Source organism: Zophobas morio, unplaced genomic scaffold (genome assembly GCF_036711695.1).
Source record: "Zophobas morio isolate AGI-343-1 ecotype UQ-CSIRO unplaced genomic scaffold, CSIRO_AGI_Zmor_V1 ptg000024l, whole genome shotgun sequence".
Taxonomy (NCBI): Eukaryota; Metazoa; Arthropoda; class Insecta; order Coleoptera; family Tenebrionidae; genus Zophobas; species Zophobas morio.
The window spans coordinates 13,758,682-13,771,891 of record NW_026972129.1 but is presented as its reverse complement, the minus strand read 5'-3'; the positions used below and the strand labels follow the sequence as shown (position 1 = coordinate 13,771,891).

The 13,210-nt window shown below is 30.7% G+C and overlaps 1 protein-coding gene across 1 annotated transcript in view; it reads right to left on the bottom strand.

The window, feature by feature from the left end:
- LOC135135480 (ras-GEF domain-containing family member 1B-like) overlaps positions 1–13,210 on the bottom strand; it is a 180,954-nt gene that overhangs the window by 167,398 nt on the left and 346 nt on the right. The gene's annotated exons all lie outside the window — the stretch shown is intronic.

The window sequence follows — 13,210 nt, the reverse complement described above, 5'->3', positions numbered from 1 at the left end:
AATATTTTTTGAATGATTCAATAAAATTAATTGAATCATTGATTTAAAAAAAAAAAACACTTTTAATGAATACATTTTGTTATGACGCCAGCACGATCAGATCTTGCCAGAGTTTCAAAAAAATTCGTATCCTATCGATTTTAAGACAACTATAAAATTTGCATTCACATTTTTTTTACGATAACCCACATACATGCATATTTCACTAGAAATATAGATTTATGAAACCCCAACTAAAGGACCCGGTCACGCTATAAATTTCAAGGTAGATTTACTTGACAAAATTTTGACCAAAAGCAAAAAACAGGACTTACCACAATGTTCAGGTTAATGTTGAAGTGTCAAAATTTCGAAATGAAACTGTAAAATTTTGTCGTACGATTTTATTTTTATTTTTTTTAGAAACCTACAAGCATAAAGGGGTATTAAACCAAAGCACTTTTTAAACAGGGTTTATTTGCAAAAATTTTGGGACGACGTCATCAAATATTTAGTTTTGGTTACCGTTCTACCATTTAGATGATATTATTTCTTAAAAAAACAGAATCGCCAACAGACGACAGGCAGACGAAAACGGGAGACCTACTTGTTCTAATTTCAAACACTACGAAACGTCGAAAAATTAACCATTCGTCCACGCCAAATCAGAAATCTAATTAACAACTTAAACAAAACAATAGTTGATAAATACTTCTATATAATACTCCATATCATTTTTGTAATAAATAACCTGCCTAGTTGTCTAACACTGAAACAACACTTAAAATATGAGATGAGTTTAAAACTACTAGTTAATTTCCAAAGCGTTGTTTATATTTCCAACTCGATGTTTCACGCAGTCAAATACAATAAAATTGTGTGTTTGGAGAGTACATTAGTAGCTCATTTTCAGCCTGTTTTAATATGATATTGATTGTTGTTGTCTTGGTGATATAACAAGTAAAAAAAGCATATTAAAACAAATTCCTCAAACTACTACCAGAATAATCAATAAAAATGTTGGTATTTAGTTAGCTTTAACATTAAATCAAAGATTAAAAAAAAATTCCTTCAGTAGTTTATATACATAGTCGCAATTGTTAATACATAATACAAACTTTCCTTCCCCTAAAGCACCGCAAATTCCACATGTACCTGAGAACTAATTTCACCAACTTACGACTTATCATAAAACATCAAACATCAGGTGTCTTCAGCTTTATTTATACTTTTATACCCTGGCCTGTGGATAACAATAACTCTTCGAGACGACATCCACAACGTAGTAATAATCGTAATGCTACTGTCTTGGTTGAATTTTAAGAACTAAATGAACAATTGGAAAGCGTTCTCAAGACAACTAATAAAATCAATCCGTCAAAGCGATTATAGAAACTAACTATATGATTGACCGATAATTTATTTAATATTTTTTAAACGACATCAAACTTTTTTAAGGAGATGTACATCTAATTTTTGGTTAATTTTGGTAATTATTTAATAAACAAATTTATTTATTATAACTTCGGAAATTTCGTTTTTAACGTAATTTCCACTGACATTCGACAGACGGGTTGACGGAAACACGAAAATCCTTAAAATAATCACAGTGTACTCGTAATAAATACGTCCACCAGTATTCCATTACACACGAGAAAAAAACTGTATACAATTATAACTAAAACCTGGTTATTTTTGCACATATCAACTTGCATAGTGAGTGAAAACTGACGAGGAAAAACGTTACTTTAGTCATTTTGACGGTTAGGTCATTAGCAAAAAAATGACCCATACGTGCATTGTCACTATTTTATGAATGGCTTCACAGTCAAATGCACCACTGCACAAAAACACACACAAACTTTCCATAAAAAGACCAATTTCGAGAACTAAAAAGCCACTTCAATCTGTTACAGCATGGAGTTTCCTCCATAGACTGATTTTTAACGCTGCAGACAAACTTTTAAGCGAATTTTCCTAATTAGTGAGTAGGAGTCATCCTTTGATCAAACGCGATGATCTAATTGTCTCATGAGAAAAATAATAATTATTCCTGTTTTGAATGTGTCGTTTAAATGCATAACATCGCTCGTATCTGTTCTCTCAAGAAACAACAAACAGCTTCATCATGTTTGTTTATTATATTATAATGCACACTGGTTTCGTAATTATCGCACCTACAATAAAATCTAAGATTCTTCCGTTCAAAAGCCAAACTAAATATTGCGTAAGGTATTCATGCGGCGATAAAATTGTGTGGGATCTTCTCATCCAAACAACCAAGTGTCTTCTAATAGATGCAAAAGCGAGTGGAAGTCGCTGTATTCATTGCAAACTAACCGTCTCGTCTTCTTCTTGACTAATTTCCAACTTCCTGTCTGTACGTAGTTCCGCTGAAAATTTCAACGTCTGCTGTTTCACGTTGATGCACATGTACTTAGTGACAGTGACACATTTTCAAGTGACAACCTCGAAGGTGTTGTCTTTATTCAGGGTCAACAGGAAAACGACAACGACAGTTTTATTTCGCCATTGCTGATAATCCGGATAATCTAATCTGGTCGTTCGGGCGATCTACTGGGTTCATTTAATTTGAATAATTAATAAGGTTTCGAGTTAATTGGCTTGCATCAGACGTGGACGTAATAGAAAATGTGCAGATATGCTGTTAAGGAAAAAGAAAGTGAATTTTGCAACCTTGCTGCGCCGAAGACAGAAAAGGGAACGCTGAGTAAATTATTTTCGAGATTTTTTCACGCCACGACGAATTACTTTCGTAACATTATTTAAATAATCAATCATGAAAAACGTAATTCGCTATTGTTGGTGAGCATCAAGAAGAACAGTTTTTTGTGGTAAATTGCGGTTCAGTTTTGAAGCATAAAAAGATCATTAGGTAAGGGAATAGCTCCAGGATAAGAACAAATATTTTTACTGGTGAGAGAAAACTTATTACAGGAATGCAGTGAAGCGAATAGTTCTTACAAGATTAAAAAAGTGTAACAGATGATTGCATCGTAACAAGATTATTTATGTTTTTCCTGACAGATTAAGACTGAATTACTGGATGCAATACTCCTGTTTATTACGAATAATAATGTTAGTGAGATAACGTGAATTTATTAAAGTGCAAGATTGTGTTAATTCTACAAACACAGTACCTTATTAGTATTGTGATTACTCATTTTTCGAGATAATAAATCAAGTGCTTTCGCAAGTAAGGAAAACAATAAGTTTTTTAATTAAGAATTACAATTTACATTTAAAATGTAACTGACGTAGGTGTAAGCACAAACGTATTGGTGTCTAATGATTTATTAGCTAAAGACGCTGAGTATACTACGCCCATACCCATTACAAATCATAGGTGTTCAGCACCCTGTTTTGTTTATTTAAAATATGTAACAGTTGATTTATTTTTTGAATTTATTAATTCAATAATATATTAAATTTGAAGCAAATGAACTCTCTGGAATCCTAAAACCGTATAATTAGTTTCAGATGAAACATGAACTTACAAGATATGGTAAAGACAATATCTGAGAATAAAAAATTATTCATTTAAAACACAAGGATTCGTTAAGCGAAGATAATCATAAGTGTTCTACTTGTGTACGTCCTTTATCATGTTTTTAGTTTAGGTATCGGTGACGTAGTTTGTTTAATTCCCATTCCATGGAACTAGCTTCACATAGATTGCCCTTTACATTATTTAAATATGGGGAAGTAAATAAGTTAGCTGATTTTTAAAAACCCATGAATGAATAATATCAGAAGACATAAGATAAATTTTAGAATTTCTTAAAACTACAACCAAAATTTGTATCAATGGTTTACGTTTGAAACTTTTTTTTGACTACATTTTAACTTTTCATATTTGATCAGTTTATGCAAGTTTCTTGAAACTTACAATCACAGGATGTCGATAAGTTACTATACTTGATGTCGTCTTAGTTTGGAACACCCTATATTTTATTACTGTTTCTTATTCTGTTTTTTGTTTTCTTTCTTTTTTGTTAAGTTTTTCAATGTTTAAAGTTAGTAGTTATTGAGATCTTTTTCCGTTTTAAAGGACACACAGACATATTGAACGAAACAAAACAAAAAATAGAGTAACATGTAGTAATAAACTGCAGGTGTTCTATAAAAAAAAAAATTAAAAATCCATATTGGAAAATTGTAGTGTTCAATTACTTTTTATAAACACTCTGATATCCAAATTGTATTTAGCTAATGCCATAACAACGCGCAAAAAATAACGTCATTGCGATTTTTTTGTGAATTCTTGCATTACAAAAAAAATTTAATGGAATAATGTGACAACGTTGTATCGGAATTTCAAAAAGACACTATAGGTGTAAAGCCTGCTAATAAAAATATGTAAAGATATATAGGGCATTCTATTTAAAAAAAACTAAGTTGTGTGTTATACCTCGAAAACAGAACACTCTGTATAGTCAAAGATAATTTTAATGCCTGCTACTCAAAGAAACGTACAACTTTAGTTTCTGCCTTTTTTCCATCTCTAATAATTTAATGGAATCTCGAGCCCCGCGCATTTAGTGGCTCACCCTGTATATAGATGCAGTCGTAAGTTTGGAAGTGCCAACTATACCATTTCAGATTTTTTCTTAGAATACCATAGAATATTTATACATTTTATACAGTGTAATCAACAAATACTGTTTGAGTTGGCAATGGAATTAACCAATTCTGATAAATTTTTGTTGCGCTGCTGACCTGATTTCAAAGTTTGGTGCTATGTCACTTTTAAGCGTTCAAGAAAATTATGTTATGATATATTAATAATAATAATCAATAACAAATTTGGATCAAATTAAATATTACTTTCAACCATGTCAGTTTTGAGAACAGGAAGTAAAGTGGAGTGACAGGTTTGCCAATTTAAAGCAAAATTTGTTTTTATCAACTTAAACAATTGTTTTTGATTATGCTGTATATACCTAAAACATTTCGTGCAACACCAAAACATTTGGAATTTAATAATAAATTAGTTTATATGATATGAAGAGAGATAATTGTTTTAATGTCTCTTTACCACAATTCTAATAAAAGGTGCCTGAATAAATTTGTTTGTTATAACGAAATGGGCCATGTAGTAAAAATGTCTTTCATATTGAGATTTCCGACGTTTTCTCGTTCAATAAGCCATTAAATTTGGATTTCTCTTTATCAGTTACCGATAGTGGTTAATACCTAGGTAAGATAAAGTTATTACTTTGTGACTCACGAATATACGATTTATACATGGTGATATTTTTTCAAAACTAATAAAAAAAAATTGAAAGATTTAAAACATTTTCAAATTTCAGTATCCAAAAATTCTAAGTGATAATTAATACAGGATAATCAACAATTACTGCTTCAGTTGCTATCAACAAATTTAAATCAAAATTTGTTATGGTTCTTAACCTAACTTACAAAAACAATTTTTTTGATCACATAATAGCATTATTTATTTAGTTGATAATGGACAAGGTATTTTTCGCGTTATCAACTACTATGGAGATTAAAATAAAGATTAGACGAATTTTTATCCAAAATGGAAGTCTTTAAACAAGTGTCACGGTTCATAGCTATTTAAAATTTTCAATCAAGGTGGCGTCATGGTACCATTTTGAAAATTTTCTGTTGGTGAAGTCATTAGTTTTTATTATTTTTTTTAATGCATAAACCTTATCCCTTCTGTTCCTGCAGTCTTAACAAAGTCAGTGTCGAAACTTTTAGGTCAAAGTTGAAAACTCGTAAACTCGTTCTTCCTAACTATTTCCACGTGTTTTTTCATCTATCGAAATAACGAAATTTTACGCGAAACTATTATTAGTGGATCAAAAATAGACTAAATAAAGAGGGGAAGCTTTATCACAAATACTGTATCTCTTATATGATTAATTGTAGTGTAAATTATGTACACAAGTACTTAAATTATAAAAACATGTTCATATAAAAAAATAGATAATCAAAGATAATATTAGCACTGAACAAAAGAGTACAACATTTTGGTTTTTTACACCATCTTTTATATCATTGGCAGGTAATAAATAAATAAGCACAACACACAATATAATATTAAATGTAGGTATATCTACGATATGAAGAGTAGTTGTATCCGGTTTTTACACAGGTTTATAAGTTTTATTTTCACACTATATCTACATATTCTGTACACTTTTACACTGATTTGTTTTCTTTTTTCTAATTATATCGCCTCAGATCTCTTAATGTACACTATATATTTTTCGAATGTCTTCATTTTTCTTTTTCTAAGCTCTAGTTTCTGAATCATATAAGCGCATACGTTCACGTTTATGGAAAGTTTCCGTTTCTTTTTTGTTAGTTATTCTGAATGCATACTTTTGTGTGTTCAATCTATGATTTATACAATTGTGTTCGCGTACTTTTACTGGAATTATGTTTTCTTTCTCTTTTTCTATCTTTTCTTGAGAGTAATTATGAAACAAAGTTTTTTTACAATAATTTTTGAGTAAAAATTATTCTTGAAGTACCTAATACCTCTTCACTAAAAATGCACACTATAATAAATACATATATGCAATGATAAAATTATTTTAGTGATTACATATTTAGTATTATTTTATTCAAGAACAATGAAATGCCAAAATCTTAAATTATATGTTAATGTAATATAAAAAAGCAGAATATTTCATTCATTTTTATGACATCCTGTATGAATAAATAAAAAAACTAAAAAGATATATTTTAACAAAAACCTATTTACTAAAGCGAGATGAATAAATAATTTTAACTTTTGTTCTGTAGTCACTAAATCAACATTAGTGTGCAAAAAAGTAGGTCCTACAGGTTCTACAACGAGCTATAAAATTGGCTTCAACAAATTTTAATTTTATATATAATCCATATTAGTGTAAAGTTAGGCCAGGTACGGTCAGGTAATATTTCCAAGTTTTGAAGTTTTGATAGCATTTTTTCAGGTATCGTTAAGGTATAACAAAGCTTCAGAAGCGTCAGTCCAGTGGTTCCGGAGATCATCTATCTTATAAAAATGCCAACATACAAGCGAAAAACACACGGAAACGACCAACCGCCGTCTACTTACATCTATACTAATTTTTTTGAAACATCCTGTGTAAGCAATCTCAAAAATGCGTACGGTATTGCATAAACTTTTCTCACTTCGATTATCAGTTTTTACATTAGAAGTATTAACGAAATAAAAGCCATGCGTCATCAATCTTCTTTGGATGGTGGAATGTATTTTTTGTTCCTTAGATTTCGAGACAGTTTTAGCAAAACTAACAAGCAAATGTTTGCAATATCTCCTAAAATAACTCATTAGAAACGCAACTCATTTTTTTTAGATTTAGGCATAGTATATTCCCACTAGAATAGCAATTAGAATATTTGAAACACGACTTTTTAATATTAATAACTTTTTAAAACCAGGTCTTTATTCCGTTTTTTTGTTGTTGTAAATATTTAATTTCAATGCTTTTAGTGTAACACAAATCATTGGGTATGTTCCTGAAATGTTAGGAATATTATATTATTCGTAAATTAGTCAATAAAACAAATTGGTTCGCACTTTTTTTTAAGGTAATCGAAGAAAAAGCAGTCTGATGAAGTATATTTTAATATAAATGTTCTTGTCGTAAACACTCTATAACGATACTTCTTTTAGGTGTCCCTCAGGAAGTAAAATGAGTAACTTATGGCACAGTACTTCTTTTACTATTGCGCACCCATTTTGCTTTTTCCAACCTACGGAATTTTCAGTAACAACTGAAAAAGTAACCGCACAAAATCATACCCACGTTTCAGGTAACTTTTCCGCTCCATTAGGTTTCATAAAAATTTAGAAGATGGAGCACTGATATTCGACGCGTTTTATGGACCGATCTTGACGTGAACATAATCCTGATGTGTCATTTTGAGAACAAAACTCTTTCACTTTTCTAGATCAACATCCTGTATAAAGACACATTTATATTTACGCCTACTGAATGTATTGAAGACAACAGACATCCTTTACAATCTGCGAATCTTTGTAATTACCTACACTTTTAACATAAACTGGTTCATATACAAATAGGCTGACTTTAACATCTCAGTGATCTCAAACCAACAATAAACAATATTTTGCTCCATTAATTCAACCTACACTGACTCCAACCATTAATCCAATCAGTGACCAGTTCGATGTAACAATATGTTTCGATCAACGTCAATTGTTATTACGGTACCTACATAATAATTCAAGGATAAAGAAGCAAAAACGGTTAGATTGTCGTTGTTTTTTCTACATAAGGGAAATATTATTTACGCTTTACAAGTTTCGATGCACAAGTCGAAGTGGGACTACACATCGTAGCATGTAATAACATTAATTTAACAAGTGGAGTTCCGGACTTGATTCCTTAACGCTGGTGATTTTGCTTTTATTATTTTTCCTTAGGGTACGACGTAATTGGATCTGCACACAATACACATAAGACCAAGTGCAACTCAAATTAAGAGCTTTTCTACAGGTCTTGTTCCAAGAACATATCTTATGATCAAAAATAAATGTAATCCAGGCGGGTATTTCGTAGCGTAGCAATTACAGCATTGACTTACAACCAGTTCTTAGCTTGAGCAAAGTTTCTCCTAAAAACAGTAATTTAAATACAGTTATGGTTTCTGTCAAAATACATAATAATTTAAATACAACTTTTGACTTTTCACAGAAATAACATAACATTCTAAAAAAAAAATTGGTCGAAGGTTATTTAGACAGAACAGCGCTCGCCTCTGATGTACAGCCGAACAAATACAGTAGGGTAAAAAAGTCAAGACGGATTCATAAACCACACGTGTAGAACTGTGTTATTTTATAAAATTTACATCACATTCAGTAGCCAACATTTTGAGATGACGTCATCACATTATTGATGGGGATGACTAGACATATTTTAGTTAGTGTTTTACCATCTACACGATATTCCCAAATTACATATCAAATTTAACAACAATTCGTACTGTAGTTTCGGAGAATTTCACATTTCACATTATATTTCCTTTAGTTCTGTTACATTTTTACGGTACAATTCTAAAAAAATGTTAAAATTTAATAAGACTTGCCGTTAACAGAGAAAGAATAAAATGTTGAAATATTCCTGTAAAAGAAATACTCAGTGATCTATTAGTAACATTATTTCTTGTAAAAATTCGTTCAAATAGAAACATAATTTTCCCTTCTCGTTCAAAATTTACAAAAGTAAACAAAGAGCATTAACATGCACATAAAAATTGAAATGTAATAGAAACAGAAATATGAATTTAAAAAAATTACTTATAATAATTTAAGTTAGCTAGGTTGCAACTTGACTTCAACAGATACACTTCAATGCAGGAAACCAAACATTTATTTAACTTAAGTCAACAAAAAAAATATAAAATTTACCGCAGCTGTTATGGTTTCCTGAAAATGAGTATGACTGTATTCTTACTCTAGGTAAATTATGTATGCGGTTTTCAATGTTATATTTAATAATTTATCGAATACGACTTATTGCCTCTTCAATAACTGATGACATCATCTCAAAATTTAAGTTAAGTAAACTTTACTTGTAAAGTGTAGTCAATTTTTTCTCGGTATGTGGTTTCATAAGCCATCCCTATTTTTAACTCTAATCACAGAGGCTTTCCTAAAAAAATAATCTAATACACTATTGACTTTTATAATTTATCTTAACTGACTTCATTAATGTATCATACTCTAATAAACCATACTCCGTCATTGCCTTTGATTCGAACACATTATGTTACGAAAATACCCTATGACTTGTTTATATTTGGTCTGGCAAGGAGTATCAATTCTCACTTCCCCACTAATGATAGAAAACAAAGAGTCGATTAAAACAATTGGTCCAAAAATACGAATGTGTTGATAAAGTGCAAGGCTATGGCTATGTTTCTAGTGAGTTTCCCAGTAGAAAATATTCCGATTAACGTTTCAGCAAAGACACGTATGTTAATTCCGACACGTGCAGTGTAATACTATTAATTTAAAAAAATGGTCTGTACTTTTCATCAGGCTTACGTATTTTGTGACTACAGAAGATGATTTAAAGAATAAAAATAATAAATAATACTAAACAGAAGCAGGACGGATTCATAAAGTACAAGTAAAGTACGGCAAAAGATAAATGCAAATGACTCCAATTATGAGTATTGCCGCTGTAAAATCTCCAGTCGGTTTTGAAGCTATACCCTATGTAAAGCTGTCAATCAAAATTATTCGCTACCCTTGTACCTTGCCGGGTACGTATTTGTTCTCTAGTAAATGCGTTCCTAATGAGTAATGTTTTTATTGCATGTTGCGGTTTAAAGTACTAAGTACCCTTCATAAATTAATTGACAGCGTTTGTATTTATATTTTGCCGTACTTTACAGAAAATTTTAGGGTGACCTTATGCGGTGAGGGTGCTTATGCGAGAGACCTATTTTTTCATACTCTAGGGACTAGGAAACGTCGAGAATGCATGAAAATAAGCTTACGCTTGGGAAATAAAAAACAGACACATCATTTCACCAATATAATAATAGAGTTTACTTAGATATAAAAATCGGTTATTTCGACAAAACTTCTCTCGCTCCTGACGTACAGTACAACAAATCTACCTTTTCCCAAAATTAAAAGATTTGATTTTGCGAATTTTATTTTTTATGACAGCCCTTATAAGTTAAAATAAATATATGTTTGTAATCTTAAAGTAACGGTAAAGAAACGTGCTAAGCGTTTGTTTCAATGATCGTCACACATATGTCAATTTGGATACCCACAGTGCAATACTAATAATAACAGTACTGCATTCTCAAATTTTCGGGAAAATGGAGTGAGCCGTTCTTAATTTAATCAAAACAATAAATTCATTCATTAATTTTTAAGTCACCCTGTATAAGTAATCCTAGGAACTATGATTCCATTGATAAACCACAGTATACTTATAATATTTTGCATATTTCCGAACGGATTTATTCAGCAAAAATTTTGAGATGACGTCGTCAATTTTTTCGGGGTTCTCTAGGTTTTCTAGCTTGAAAACTCAACACATATCCAAACTCCACAACTACAGAAGTACCTTATTTTATAACATTAAAAACAAATTTACTATCATCAATTTTGGAGACAATGTTATCAAAAATTTTGATTAGTGTTTTACCATCTATTGATAGTCCTAATATACCTATATTCAAAATTTGACAACAACGGATCCGGTAATTTCTGAGCTTATCTAATACATACAGAAGAGAGACGACAGACAGACGGAAATGGGGAACACTTTTTTCGTACTGTAGGGGTCATGGAACATCGAGAAAACATAAAAGTGGCAAATCGTTCGATGAATTTGATTACTATAGGTATGTACTTCCTTAGCTTACGATCAAGAAGTAAAAATTACTATGATACAAAAATGGAAAACTGGAAAGAATTAAAGGTATCATGAATGGATTTGACATGTGTGATTTCATGTTTTCTTGGCGTTGTACAACCGGGAAAACAAAAATGCAGATTTCTCATTTCCATCTGTACGGTGTCCATTTGTCTGTGTGCTGTCAATATGGCGAGAAAAATTAATGAGGTAATATAACATTAAATATTATTACAAAATCTCACTTTAATTTTTAAAATGACTCCAATTTTTGACTTAGGTACACCTTTTTTTTTTTATAAGTTAAACAACAAGTTTCTTCGAAATTTTGTTTAGATTTATTAACTACAGTTTCTGTATTCGTTTCTGTACTCATTCCTTTAAAAAGTTGATGACGCCTTTATAACACTGAACAAGGGTATTATCTACCTTTTCCGAAATTCTGCCAGTGACTAAAATTACGCTATAAATATCAGTAATATGTCAATAATTCCCTTCAAAATTTGATTACGTCATTCCTAAAAACCATCAAATAAATCTTTATAAACAAATGTCGTATCATCAACAAATCGTGATCTAGTTGGCATCAAATGATTAGCTGATGCCTTTATCATTTCTTGTGGTGTCCAGCGCCAACTAAAGGAAAGTTTCTGTTGATAGCACCTTACTTCTATACTACGTTAATTTATTTTTGTGGGAAGAAGCAAGGCAACTTCTGTATAACTAACTTTTTTAGTTTATAAATAAATACAGAGACAAAAACAACTACATACACGAAATATATGTTTCATCAAAACGAATTAAGAACTGTTACATCATAGCGAATAACCACCGCTTTCAGGATATTATGGACTCAAGAACTTAATTGTTATATCAGAAACTTACTTTTAATAATTTACTCTTACATAACAACAAAGCATTAACCTTCTTTTTTACTTTACTTTAATTTGGAATATCCGAGTCAAATCAAGCACACTCCTTTCTCTTATATTTTTAGGTTGCAACTAGCAAAAAATATTTGAGTAAGGAAACAAAACATTATGCAATACGAAGATCCGAAATTTATGAAGTAAACCGGCGGCTCAAGCGGCATTTTTTTTCGGTGAAAGTTATTTTCATAAAAATGCCGTATGTTGTTTTTGTAAAGTAGCTTTATCAAAGTAAATATTTGTGCTTGTGCTTTAATCGTTCAACCGACAAGCGCCGCTGAAAAAATTACCCAATTTTTATAGAGGCATAAAATAAACAAAATGAAGTAGTAGGTAGTTACAGAATTTAGAAACATAACCATTAAGTTTCAATTTCATTCAAATTATATGTTACCAAATGTGTGTAAAAGTTTATGACATTTTAATTTTTCGACATCGCTATTTTTTAATTTTAAACTGTTCTGCTAGCTCTTTTTTGCAAGAATTTGCAAAATATTCGTAAATTTGACCCAATGTGACCTCTGCCATATACGTCGAGACTCTAATGTAGACGTAGGTGTTAAAAATGAACGCCTTAAGAGAAAAGTCGTAAAATATAGCTAAATAAATTGATACACGTAAATGATATCGGTGCTGAACGATGAATATCTTCTCAATTTAGAACGTGTATGTAGTTACGTTGAATGTTATAGCATCCATAATCATAAATCGACAAACAGCAATTACTTTTCAATTATTGTGTTTTTAGCTTGACGTAACTTCTAATCGATATAGCTTTCAAATATTTTCAATCGCTCGGTCTAAATCTCTAGTGATCTAAATTAATCTATAATTGCACTCTGAATATCAGTCGTTGGTTATTATCTTTCACAATACTTATATTTATAA